The following is a 12,271-nucleotide window of genomic DNA, read 5'->3' as shown; positions in this document are numbered from 1 at the left end:
TTTCAGCCTTACAGCGTAACTTTCTTTTCGACCAGGAGGGCTTACAGAGCCCACTTTCATTATCCACATCACAGGGATATAATTTAAGCATGTGTGACCATCCACCAAATTGGATTTTTGATAAGAGCAGGAAGAAGAGGAAGCCTAGCACAGCTCATCTTCTCCTACCACTTCTTCCAAGCATATGCAGCTGTGTCATCCTCTAACAGGTTGGCAGAATGGCTGGGGCAACGCAGCCAAATGGGCGGGGTACAAATAATAAAAAGTATTATTATTTATTATTAGTATTATTATAGCAGGTTCATAACTTATGAATATTCTCTTTACTGGGAATGTTAGACAGCCCTTTTTCAATAAATCTGGGGACAAACTGTTGGTGCTTAGATAAATCAATAGACGTTAAGGCTATCCATGGCTGTTAGCTATGATGACTATGTGCTACCTCCAGTATAATAAAAGTTGCCCTTCTTCCAGGCTTCCCTCAGGCATCTGTTAAGCCATTGTGAAAACAGGATGGTGGACTAGATAGGGCTATCCTTATGCTTGTGTGTTAGATTGGATGTTATTGCTGAATATTTGCTGGTTAGGTTTTATTGGTTATTTGTTGAACTGCTGTATTTGTTGTGTTTTTAATTTTGTTTCACATTACCATTTTATGTCTGCTAGAGAATATCTTTGTTAGATGACTAATACAAGGAAATAATGAATAAAGCTATACATCCAGAGATCTGAAGGAGATGGAAGATTAATACAGCATGGCTTTTGCGTATTGTGGAAAGAAATAGGTACCCAAGTTGATCACCCAATTCTCCCGTCCATAGTCAAGGCAGATCAAATCTTCACTTCTTTAAATCTCATTGATAAAGAAGGGAAACATGGGAAACCAAAGCCCTACATGGGGAACCCTCAGGAAACCATAACAGAAAAGGAGGATAAAGTTTCATTAGTAAAGTGGCTAAAAACAAAAAGTGAAAGTTGTATGACTGCTATTCAAGCCTGCAAATGACTAGAGCATTTTTAGAAACACAGGGTAATTCATATACTGTAATATCCTCAGTATCAGCTATAGGAGTGATTCCAAATATCCCAAAGCATGGTGTCTCAGTTCCTATTACATACAATACAAAGTGCTGTCAATTTCCAGACTTCTTCGACAACATTTGACACTCCTTACAAAAGAGGCTTGGGATGTTGACTCCTTGCCTGAGTGATCACTGGAACAAGCAAGTAGGAAAGGGATCAAACAAGAACAATATCATGAGCAATTTTCTTTGAAAGATCTTTCATGCTTCAACAGTAATGCAACTCAGTTGTATACAAATAATGCACAGTTCTTGGACATGTTTTTGCATGTAGTTAAGTTGATACCACAAAAACACGTGCAGAAGCTAATTGTGTATCTGCAGAGCAGCAAACCATAGTGACAGTGCTTTGAAAAATCAGACCCTGTGTGTGTGCTTGTGTGTATTCAATATGTGCCAGCTGCTAAAATCAAAGGACATAAAAATGACATAAGCGGGAAAAGATATCCATTGAATTAGCCTTTACCCAGGCGGGCTATTATTTTTATGGACAGACTGTTCCTTTTCAGCTGAAAGATGGGGAGAGGCAATTCCCACAGTAACAAGCCTGATAATTTCAAAAATACAATTTTGATTAATGTCGCTCTGAAGTTCAATATGGAGCTAGATCCATTCTGTCTGAAGAGGAAACACCCACCCACCTGGGAAATAGCAGACAACATGTGTAGATTCTCTTTTGTGTATGGAAAATTATGAAACAGCCCAAAACATCATTATTTCTTGCAACTTCCTGAAATCTGTTCCCCAAATCCCCCGAACCAACAGCCTACTGAATAAATGATTTACAGGGGTTTATATGGCTTTCCCAGAGCATTCACCCAGCTCTGTGGACAAGTAAGGAAATGGGGGATTACAACCAACTACAGCTCTCAGGTCAGCCAAAGTTCACTTCTTGATTGAGCCTTCAGCTGATGGCGACAATTCCCAGATACTTGTGGAGGATCCGTTTGGGAGATAGATGTTCTACAGACATTGCATAAGATGGTGCTGCAGTATGGAGTTCAAGCCAGTTTGAGACATAGGCAAGGCCTATGTTTTTGAATATAGCAAGCCTTTGATAACTACTCAGTAGGTTGTCCTAAGTGGATGAAGCACCTCCTTCTTTGAGAGTAATATTATATTGGTAGCAGTAGCCAGTTTCAGATAGTTGAGGGACATGGGAAAATCAAAACAATGTTTGTTCATCAAAGGATGAGTGCTGATAACCATTTACCACTTGGTAACTTGGTAGTTTGGAGTGTTAAGATAATTATTCAGCATTATCACCATCATATTGGATCCAGACTAAGTCAGTTGAACTTAGCCTAGTTACAGTTACAGATAGGTAGCCGTGTTGGTCTGCCATAGTCAAAACAAAAAAAATTCCTTCCAGTAGCACCTTAAAGACCAACTAAGTTAGTTCTTGGTATGAGCTTAAGTGTGCATGCACACGAAAGCTCATACCAAGAACTAACTTAGTTGGTCTTTAAGGTGCTACTGGAAGGATTTTTTTTTGTTTAGCCTAGTTAGTTATGACTTAAGTTGCACTGAAACCAATGGGACTTAAGTACACCTAACTTGGGGTTAGATTAAGGTTACCAGATTTTTTTCAATGAACCCGGGGACACTTTTCAACTTCAGTGGATTTTGTATGGGGACTGATTTGTAAATCTGGGGACTGTCCCTGGGAAACGTGGACATCTGGTAACCTTAGTTTAGATTCAACCAAGTTCTGTTCAGAATAGAATTATAGGGTGGGATTTGACTAATGAGTCCTACTAGTGGAAGACCACACATGGACTTCCGTTAGCACAATGGGACTCACTTTCCTCCTCTGCCCATGCACCACTTGGCGCCCTTGAAATTGGCTTGGGTGGGTCAGAAGAACTTTCTGACAGTAGGAACTGTCCAACTATGCAACAGACTTCCTTGGGAAGTAATGGACTTTCCTTCATTGGAGGCTTTTAAGCAGAGGTTGGATGATCATCTTTCATGCATGCTTTAGTTAAGATTACTGCATTACAGGGGGTTGGACTAGATAACCATTCCAACTCTATGATTCTATGAGTGTTAAATCACTCTAATAATTGCAGCTCTGTGAGGGGAATAGGGGTTTTCAGTTCCTGGGATTTTTTTGGTGGGGTGAACCATGTATGTTTAAAGTTGCATGATACTGCTTTAATGTAGAGTACAGATGGGGCCTCTAATTGTGCAAGATTCCCCGACTGCATGAAGTATTGGAAGCGACACCCCCATGCCATGTCCCCTACCCAGTTTGAGCCCTCATGTGTACTTCTGGACACCTGCCATGGGTTCAATTCAAGAAAAAGAAACTGGTTAATGATTGACAAGTTGCTTTGTGAAAACAATGCACTGTCAATGTGCAGAACACAGGTGGGCTTTTTCTGTGGGGAGAGCCCTTTCAACTTTTTCTTATATGATAGGAAGTCTAGACATGATGTCTCACAAAAGATAGGTGAGATATTTAGAGCAGTTCTGGTCAAAAACAATGATAGCCTGTTCCAAGTTCCTGCCAATTAATTAGCAGCTAGAGAGCTGGAAACATCAGTATCGAACAAGCACCTCCAAGGACAGATGGAATTGCCAGGAAACTCAATTGAAAAACTTGGACAGCAGCAGAATGTCTCATTTGTTTTGAGTTCATTAGTCTGAAAACTTGGCATCCAGCTTCTCTTCCCAGGTGTGGATTTTTATATTTCAAAAAAGATGGCTGCAACTTGGCAAACAGTAAGCTATAACACACAGTGTGTTGTGTGGACTTTTTTTGGGGGGGAGGGGGATTTTTTATCCAAAGGTTTGTGTAAACAGAAGCTTCTTTATTTAAAAAGCATGACTTTTTGCAAACAGTTAAGCAGCTGCACCATTTAAAAAGGCCAAAGAAAAGAGGGGAGAGAGGAAGAAAGAATCTTATCTAGCATCATTTCTCATTTTGCCGAATGGATATCATGTTATGTAAAATGGATATCATGTTATGGTGTAACTAATTCTGACCTGAAGTATATTCTCCATTTGTCATGGTTTCCTACTGTAACTTGGCTACTGAGTATCATATTGACTTACCACTCAATATATAACAGAAGATGTTAGGCAAGAAGAGATCCACCCTTTACTTCTCTTTTTATATGTGTATATAGCCCTGTTGATGCAAGATATTGTGAGATATAATAGTATGGATGTCAGGGGCGGGTGTAGTGACTGCAAACCCATTTCCCAGTATCTCTTCAGGGCTGTTGATATACTAGTGTATTGATATGCTAGGCCCACAAGACATCAAGAGGCTCAGACCCTGAATTTCTTCCCCTTTTTCTTTCTATCTTAGAAATAAAGTTATGAAGCAAAATGTGCAGGCACTCTTCTAAGTGATGCCTGTGAGATGAGCCAAGCTGGCTGCTCCCATATTTCAGTATTTTTAGCCACTAAGTGAAGTCAGAGCTGTGACTGCCAACAGAGGTTTTAGACACTAGCAAGAGGAACCCCTAAATTCTTAAGAAGCTGCTATTTCCTTTCCCCTTTCCCTCTTCTGCGTCATTTTCTAGTCCTTGGAATCTCTGTAGTTCGCATCTGTTTTCCCCCCTAATATCCAGGATGCATCTTTCCTGCGGTGGGTTCATCTGAGATCCAGTACTCCCTAGAGTTTAATTTCTCCAAATGCTACTACACAGTGAGTGCAGGTGGGTGCTAAAGATCCGCCCCCTTAAAAAAGGTGGAATATGAAAACTTTGCAAAGAGGCTTATGCCTGTCTCCTGCTGAGCAGCAGCTACAAACCAGGTACAATGGTATGCATGCCTTCTCAAAAGTAAGTCTCTTTGTGTTTAGTGGATTTTACTACCAGGTACAGTAAGTACTTATAGGATGGCAGCCTAGGCTTTGGTTTAGGGTTGGAATTGGGGTGGGTGGGTGACAGGGTTATTGAGCCTTTATTAACTACTGTGCCAGGCAGAAATTCAGCTTCACTTGTTCACATTCTGTCTGTCAAACATTTTATTGAGCTCAGTGGTACTTCCAGGTTAGAATGTAGAGGACTGCAGCCCTAGAGCAGCCCAGAATTCAAGGAGAAATTCAGATGAAGAGAATTTCAGAAGCAACCCTAGAAATGTGGGAAATGGAGACTTAAAGCAAATGGCAACAAAGTAATGAGATAAGCAAATATTATTTGGAACAGACGCTACAAATGACCAAACATTGGTGGTATTTTTTTCTGCACTAATGAAGATGTATGCAACCACAACAACAAAAATGGGGAGTTGGTTTGGCTCAGCTCCACTTTTGTTCTTCCAGCAGCACCACCCTAGGAAGGTTTCCTCAGAAGTCAGTCACTGAGTTCAATGGAGCTTTCTGCCAAGGAAGCATGCATATAGACTTGCGGCCTAAGTGAACTCTTTCTTACTTACAAATGATTTGGACTGAGGTTTCTGGTGCCTTAATCCTAATAGATAACATCTGTACTGCATAAGTACAGCCATGATGCAAGTCTGTGATGGAGTCCAAGCTGTGGGCGAGATGTCTGTATATTGTTTCATAATATGAATAGGAAGTAGTTCTGTGCTGGGTATCTGGACTGCATTTGAAAAATAACCCAGCCAGGTACTGTTGTAAATAGAGGGCAGGCCTCTCTGTTGGCTTTCCATTGGAAGCGTGATAGCGGTTGAAGTTTTATTAGCCTGCTGGTGCGATCGACATGGTTTCCAGGTTCACTTTCATTGCAGAAGAGCAACTAGCCTTTAACTTTTGCTTCTAGGTGTCCCTTCACTTACAGCAGATGGAGGCCAACTCTACATCCTAATAAAGCCAACCCCGAGGGACTTGTTAAGTAAATCGATCCCGAACTTTGAAGCCGTAAAATAATAAGGTGATTAGGAACAATCTAAAGCCACTTGATAATGTGATGTTGATTGGATAGAATTGGCTTTCATTACTGCACTGGCAAGAAAACGGGTTTCTGGGCGGAGGGAAGATGTAGAAAGAAGGAATTTCCCTGTTTTATATGCAACCGTTGCTTCTCCCCTTCCCCCTTTTGCATCTCAATCTCTTCCAGATACTCTTGTATTCAAGATGAAACTGTACCACGCTTATTTTAAAGTGTTGCAAGGCAGACACTTAATTTCTTCCAGCTGTTCATCTCTGGTTTAAACTGCCAAGATGAGGCTGAGAAACAGAAGGGGAGGGGTGAGAAATAACGGTGCCTGCCTCCCTCTGAAATGAGAAGGACATGAGCTAGACCCCAAGGGAGTGAGAGGTACAAGCTAGGACTTCAACCTGCCTTTTCTTTTCAGCACAGCTCTGTTGAGTTAACATCATTCATGCTGTCATGGCAATAGCAGTAGCTGACTATTTTGGGCTAAGAATTTACCACAGAAGCCCCCAGAATAAATTTGCACAACATTGCAGCTCTCGTTCTGCTTCTCCAAATGTGGTAATTATTGTTTCTTGCTTGTGACTTTGTAAAGACCCAGTATATGTTTGATTTGAGTTCCAATGACAAATATTTCAGTGAGAAAATAAGCTCCTCAGAGAAAAACCATCATGACTTGGTAGTCATTCCCCCTCCCCTTTTATTGGTGACATTAAAGGGGCAGGAGAGGACTTGTACTGCCCTCAAATTGCACCAGTTGGATGCAGTCCTTCCACTCTTGTTAGAATCTAGATGTTCAGGGCTGCTTCACAGAGTATGGAGGACAGGTACAGCCTTCTTCACAGTGATCCCAGTGGGTTATTTACCTGTGGTGTGAACACAGTTTTTCACCCTGCTTTACATAACATACATAAATGCAAATCAAGGGCTAGATAAACTCACAATATTTCCCTTCCTCTTGCACCTCAGACCGCCTTTCCATTTTAAAGTGGCATGTGTATGTTCTTATAATCATATATATTTTATCCTTTGCCTCTTCCCTGATAAGAAACACAAATTAAAAACAGTTGCAAAACTGCCTTTGGGTTTAAGAGTGTAGAGGTGTGTTTGCAGTGCCATGGACACTAGCCAGTAGATGCCAATCACACCCTTCTAGCTTTGTTTGGGCTGGATTCTTTCAGCAGCTGGGCTTACTGCTCCCACAATAGAAGCAGGCTAGTTGTGGAGGAATGCACTGCTTATCTTGGGCTAGGAAGCAGTGGGTGGCCTGCTGCCACCTTCTTCTACTTCAATATTTAATAAAAAGCCTTGCAGCCAGCCATGAGGCCGGGTTGCTATCCATAGAGTTGACCACATGTGTCCCCAGGCAGCTTTTGAGGCCTGCAGATAATTTCCAAAGCTGGCAGATATCACAGACCCTGTCGCCTGTTCCCCTCAACACATGGGTTGAGCAAAGCTTCACAAAGTGTCTATGGCTGCAGCCAACCATGGTCCCCAAACTTATCGCCAATAATTCAGAAGGGTTGCTCCCAGCTAGCCTTGCCACCTGCCCTCTACAACACAATGGTCCCATTTTGGTCCATGTGTCTCATCATGCCACTGGAGGGGGGAGGTACGGGGCATTGCAACCCCTTCAGCCACCTAGCCTTGGGAGTTTTGTGTAAGTGTGTGTGCGGAGCCATAGAATCCTAGAACTGTAGAGTTGGAAGGGACCCTGAGGATCATCTAGTTCCACCCCTTGCAAGGCAGGAATATGCAGCTGTCCCATATGGGGAACGAACCTGCAACCTTGGTGTTATCAGCACTAAGCTCTAACCAACTGCAATTTAAAAATTGCAGGTTCCTAGGTCAAGTCAAACATGCAAATCGCAGCGGCACTCTTGCGAATGACACACAAATGGATCCCGCAGCAGTGAAGGCATGTCAGAAATGGATAGTGGAAGAGGAGAACAAAAGAAATTGAGCATCACTCTTGTTTTGAATCCATCCATCCATCCACTGTTACATGCCACCCCAAACTCTGAGCAGTGTGAGATTCCAGGGGTTCCAGGTGCTTACCCAGGATTTGTGTTTGCTTTTGGAAATGAGGCACAGCAAAGATTGTGGGGTGATATATGCTTTATTCACACATATACACAACCTGAGCCTATGGTGGAGAGGATCACAGCATTAACACCCCAAGAGGATCTTGCTTCTCCCATAGCCACAGCCTTGGATTCCAAAAGAAATCAGGCATCACTCTTTCTTCCAGCTGCCCGGCCTGCAGCCAGCCAGCTTCTAGCTTCTACCACACATATCTCAACTTTCTACTCTGTTTTTGCCTTTCTAACTACCAGGAAGGGCAGCCCACCCATTTGCTCTCTGGCACAGAGCCACTTCCTTTGTTAACTTAATGGTCCATACTTAGAGACATCACCTCACCAGGAAGCTAGCCTGACTATTCCAGGAATTGAATTGGTGCTGGATCCAGAAATCAGAAGGGGTCTTGAGCATAAAGCCTACCACCAGGGCATTTTTTCAGCCGGAACTCACCAAAACTCGGTTCTAGCACTTCTCAAGTGAGTGCCATTTCCATTATAAGAGAACAAGGGAGATGTTTATGATGAGTTTCTAGACAAATGGAACTGCCCACCACCTACCAAAATTCCTTAGCCTGGCTGGAGTGCCCAACACAGCATCAATCCAGGGCATTGTGGAAAATTAAAACGGAAAGTTGCATACCCAGCCACCCAGCATGGATGGCCCAGGACAGGTGTCAATGTTGATGTTTCTGCCCTGTTGAGGCAGTGGAGCACCATCAACTGCACTAGAATTCCAGGCACTGGTGCTGAACCTATCAGGATAAACTTTACTGCAGGCTAAGTTGTCCATCCCTTTTAGAAATCAAGAACATTCCACATGGAACTGCCCATACTTTGCATCAGCCTGATTTTATTCTACGGGGAGGAAAAACAAATCCAGAATTATTGCTAATAATGTACAGCACATGCTATAGTGCGGAAAATGAACCTGAAACTTAATCAAGTGCTGGCGCACTCTCTCTCTCTCCCTCTCTCCCTTTTCTTTGGCTATGGCAAATTAATGTTATTACATTTCTTTTTGAATGTGGGTGTTCTCTGGTCCTATGGAACCAGAAACATAGGGAGGTTTTGTAAACAGCAAAGTAACAAGAGACCAAAAGAACCAACTGGTCCAGAATAAGAGGGATTTTGAATTACAAGAAAGAGGGCCAGCTGCTCTAGATGGAGAAAATTAAATTAGCCCTCATCTGCTGCGATAGATGTAAATTTTGGCATGCCAGTGGTGTTGCATTTGACATCAACAAACACATCAGTGCCAGTTCACTAGCGAGTAATTCAATTCCTAACAGCAGTGATTTAATCTGCCAGAATAAGGCTGGTGCTGGAGAAAGCTCTGAGCAGCATATGGGGGTGGGGGAGTCTACGCAAAAACAAATGTGCCAAATACTTTGCTAATTTTGTTATAGAAGAGTGGAGAAAAACATGCAAGAAGGAGATTTGTTTCTCCTTTGTGCCAGCCTTAAGACTTTGATATAACACATAAGCATGTGCATACTTTTCAGGATGTCTCTCAACTGACTTCAAACAAACCACATACAAACCACACACACGCTATGCTATGACTGTGCAAGTCCCTAAATACTTGGTCTGATTAGGACTCTAGAGCTTTTGAATGCATTTTGCAATCAGGCCTGTAATTTAAAAAAAAAAAATGACTGTGCATGAAACCATAAAGCCACGGAAAGTTTAATTTTCATGTCGTGTTTCTGCAGAATACAGGGAATGACTCTATTCATGAAAACAAAGGCGATCAGTGGTGTAATGCTGGTTTAGAATTTCCAGTAATACTTGTTTGTATGGTATTGTAACCACTAGCAGATCTACCACCTTGAACCAGAATCTCTTCTCAAGCATTGTCCTTTAAAGTGTTACCAAGGTTACTTAAATATCAGTCCATGATTGGCAATTAGGGGAAAGTTGGCAAGAGCTGGGCTGCAAGATCAAAGCAGAGCTCCCCGTAAAAGCTCCACCCTCTTTGGATAAAATTTGATGTTTATCATATTGTGGAGAACAATGAAGTGAAACCAGTAAATATGAGAAAACAGAATGGTTTAAGACACCTCATCAGAACAACACGGGTTTTGTGTTGTTGTTTCTTGCCAAAACATAAGTAACAAAATTATGGTTTGTATTCCAGTTAGCCCTAATAGAATGATTTAACAATACTTGAACAATCTTTATGATAGTACATATCACAGCCATTAAAAGGATGAAAATAAGCCAAAATGGCTGCTGATAAGGCAGGAAAGATAAAGCTAGAATTTATAACTCTCTTAATAGAATATAAGGATCCAATGCATCTTGTATTTTATTGTTCCAATATAAAATAGACTCCCATTACTCTATAAATTTATTGTCCTGCTGCCTTCCTTCTGTGACTTTTACTGTGTTTGTTAATTTGGTCATAAATGCCATATCCCAGATTCTTGTAATCCATTCATGAATAGTAGGTGGACTAGTTACAGCCCCTGCCCTGCCACCCTGTTAAAGGAGAATGCCATGCAGGCTGCTGTCAACAAATGAACACTCACTTCTGCAAATAACAGGTTGAAGAACCTCAGGCTGTGGGGTGGGGGAATGTGGACCTCGAGGCCACTCTATCTGTCTCTTGAGACAGGCCACATCCTACCCTAGCAACTCCCTCATTGATCATCATTATATTCAATCATCATTTATTACTTACATCCCACCCATCTGACTGAGTTGCCCCAGCCCCTCTGGGCAGCTTCCAGCATAATAAAAACACAGGAGAACATCAGATATTAAAAACTTCCCAATACAGGGCTGCCTTCTAATCTCTTTGGAAAGTGTAGTTGTTTATCTATTTGACTTCTGATGGGAGGGCGTTCTACAGGCAGGGTGACACTGCCAAGAAGGCCCTCTGCCTGGTTCCCTGTAACTTCACAAGAGGGATCCGCCAGAAGGCCCTCAGAGCTGGACCTCAGTGTCTGGGTGGAACAATGGTGGTGGAGATGCTCCTTCAGGAATACAAGGCTGAAGCTGTTTAGGGCTTTAAAGGTCAACATCAACACTTTGAACCTCCAGGAGATACATCCTTCCTCAGAAATCTTTCTGCTATGTGGGAGCTCAGAGTTAATGCTGGCCCAGTGGCAAGACAGAAACAATGCAGTATCTGTCTCTCTATCTAGATTTGAGATACCAGCACTCATATATGGATAAAAGTGCTGTGGGTGCCAGCACAAAATGGCTGCCATGGTGCTCACTGTACCAGTGAGGACTTGATGATGCTGGCAATCTGAAGCTGCCGTCATGATTCAAGGAGCTTCTAGCTTTTAATCACTTCAAGTTTTTGGGTGTTGTTTTTTTTAAGGCTATTCCTATTACCAAACAGTTGCCAATCATTGTTGAAAAGAAAGCAGACCCACTGTGGAGCATGAAATTAAATTTTCCAGATAGTAGCAAGTAATTGATACCACAGTGTGACCTTTGCCTAAATGAGCCAATTTAGAGCAGCGTGGGGCTGAAAAGTCAGGCAGCGCATAGGCCCACGTCCCACAGACGGCCTTTTGTGTGGGGCTTTCTAAAGAAACCGTTCTATTACTGCTGCTGTTAGCTTTGGGCAATTAGCACAGCCCAGCTATTGATTAACAATCTAGATTCATATACCGCCAACATACTTCGATAAAATAGCCTTGTTCACTTGGACCACACAAGAAATAAGGATAATTCTCCAGGCGGGTGGGGAGGGGAGCATTTTATTATGGACCTCATGGCACAATCCTTGGAAGGAGCAGGGGCTGAGGGTCAAACTAAAGGTAAAGGTAAAGGGACCCCTGACCATTAGGTCCAGTCGTGGCTGACTCTGGGGTTGCGGCGCTCATTTTGCTTTATCGGCCAAGGGAGCCAGCGTACAGCTTCTGGGTCATGTGGCCAGCATGACTAAGCCGCTTCTGGAGAACCAGAGCAGCGCACGGCAATGCTGTTTACCTTCCCGCTAGAGCGGTACCTATTTATCTACTTGCACTTTAACGTGCTTTTTAACTGCTAGGTTGGCAGGAGCAAGGACCGAGCAACGGGAGCTCACCCTGTCGCGGGGATTCGAACCGCCGACCTTCTGATCGACAAGTCCTAGGCTCTGTGGTTTAACTCACAGCACCACCTGCGTCCCTGAGGGTCAAACTACACAATGCCAAAGATGGCATTAGAAACGAAGGGTGAAATCCTAACACCTGGCTGGCAGCAGCAGCGCTGGAGGGAGTAGCATAGCCAGGGCTACATTACCTGGCCAGGAGCC

Source organism: Podarcis melisellensis (assembly GCF_964234715.1).
Source record: "Podarcis melisellensis genome assembly, chromosome: 11".
Taxonomy (NCBI): Eukaryota; Metazoa; Chordata; class Lepidosauria; order Squamata; family Lacertidae; genus Podarcis; species Podarcis melisellensis.
Note: the sequence above shows the minus strand (reverse complement) of the source record.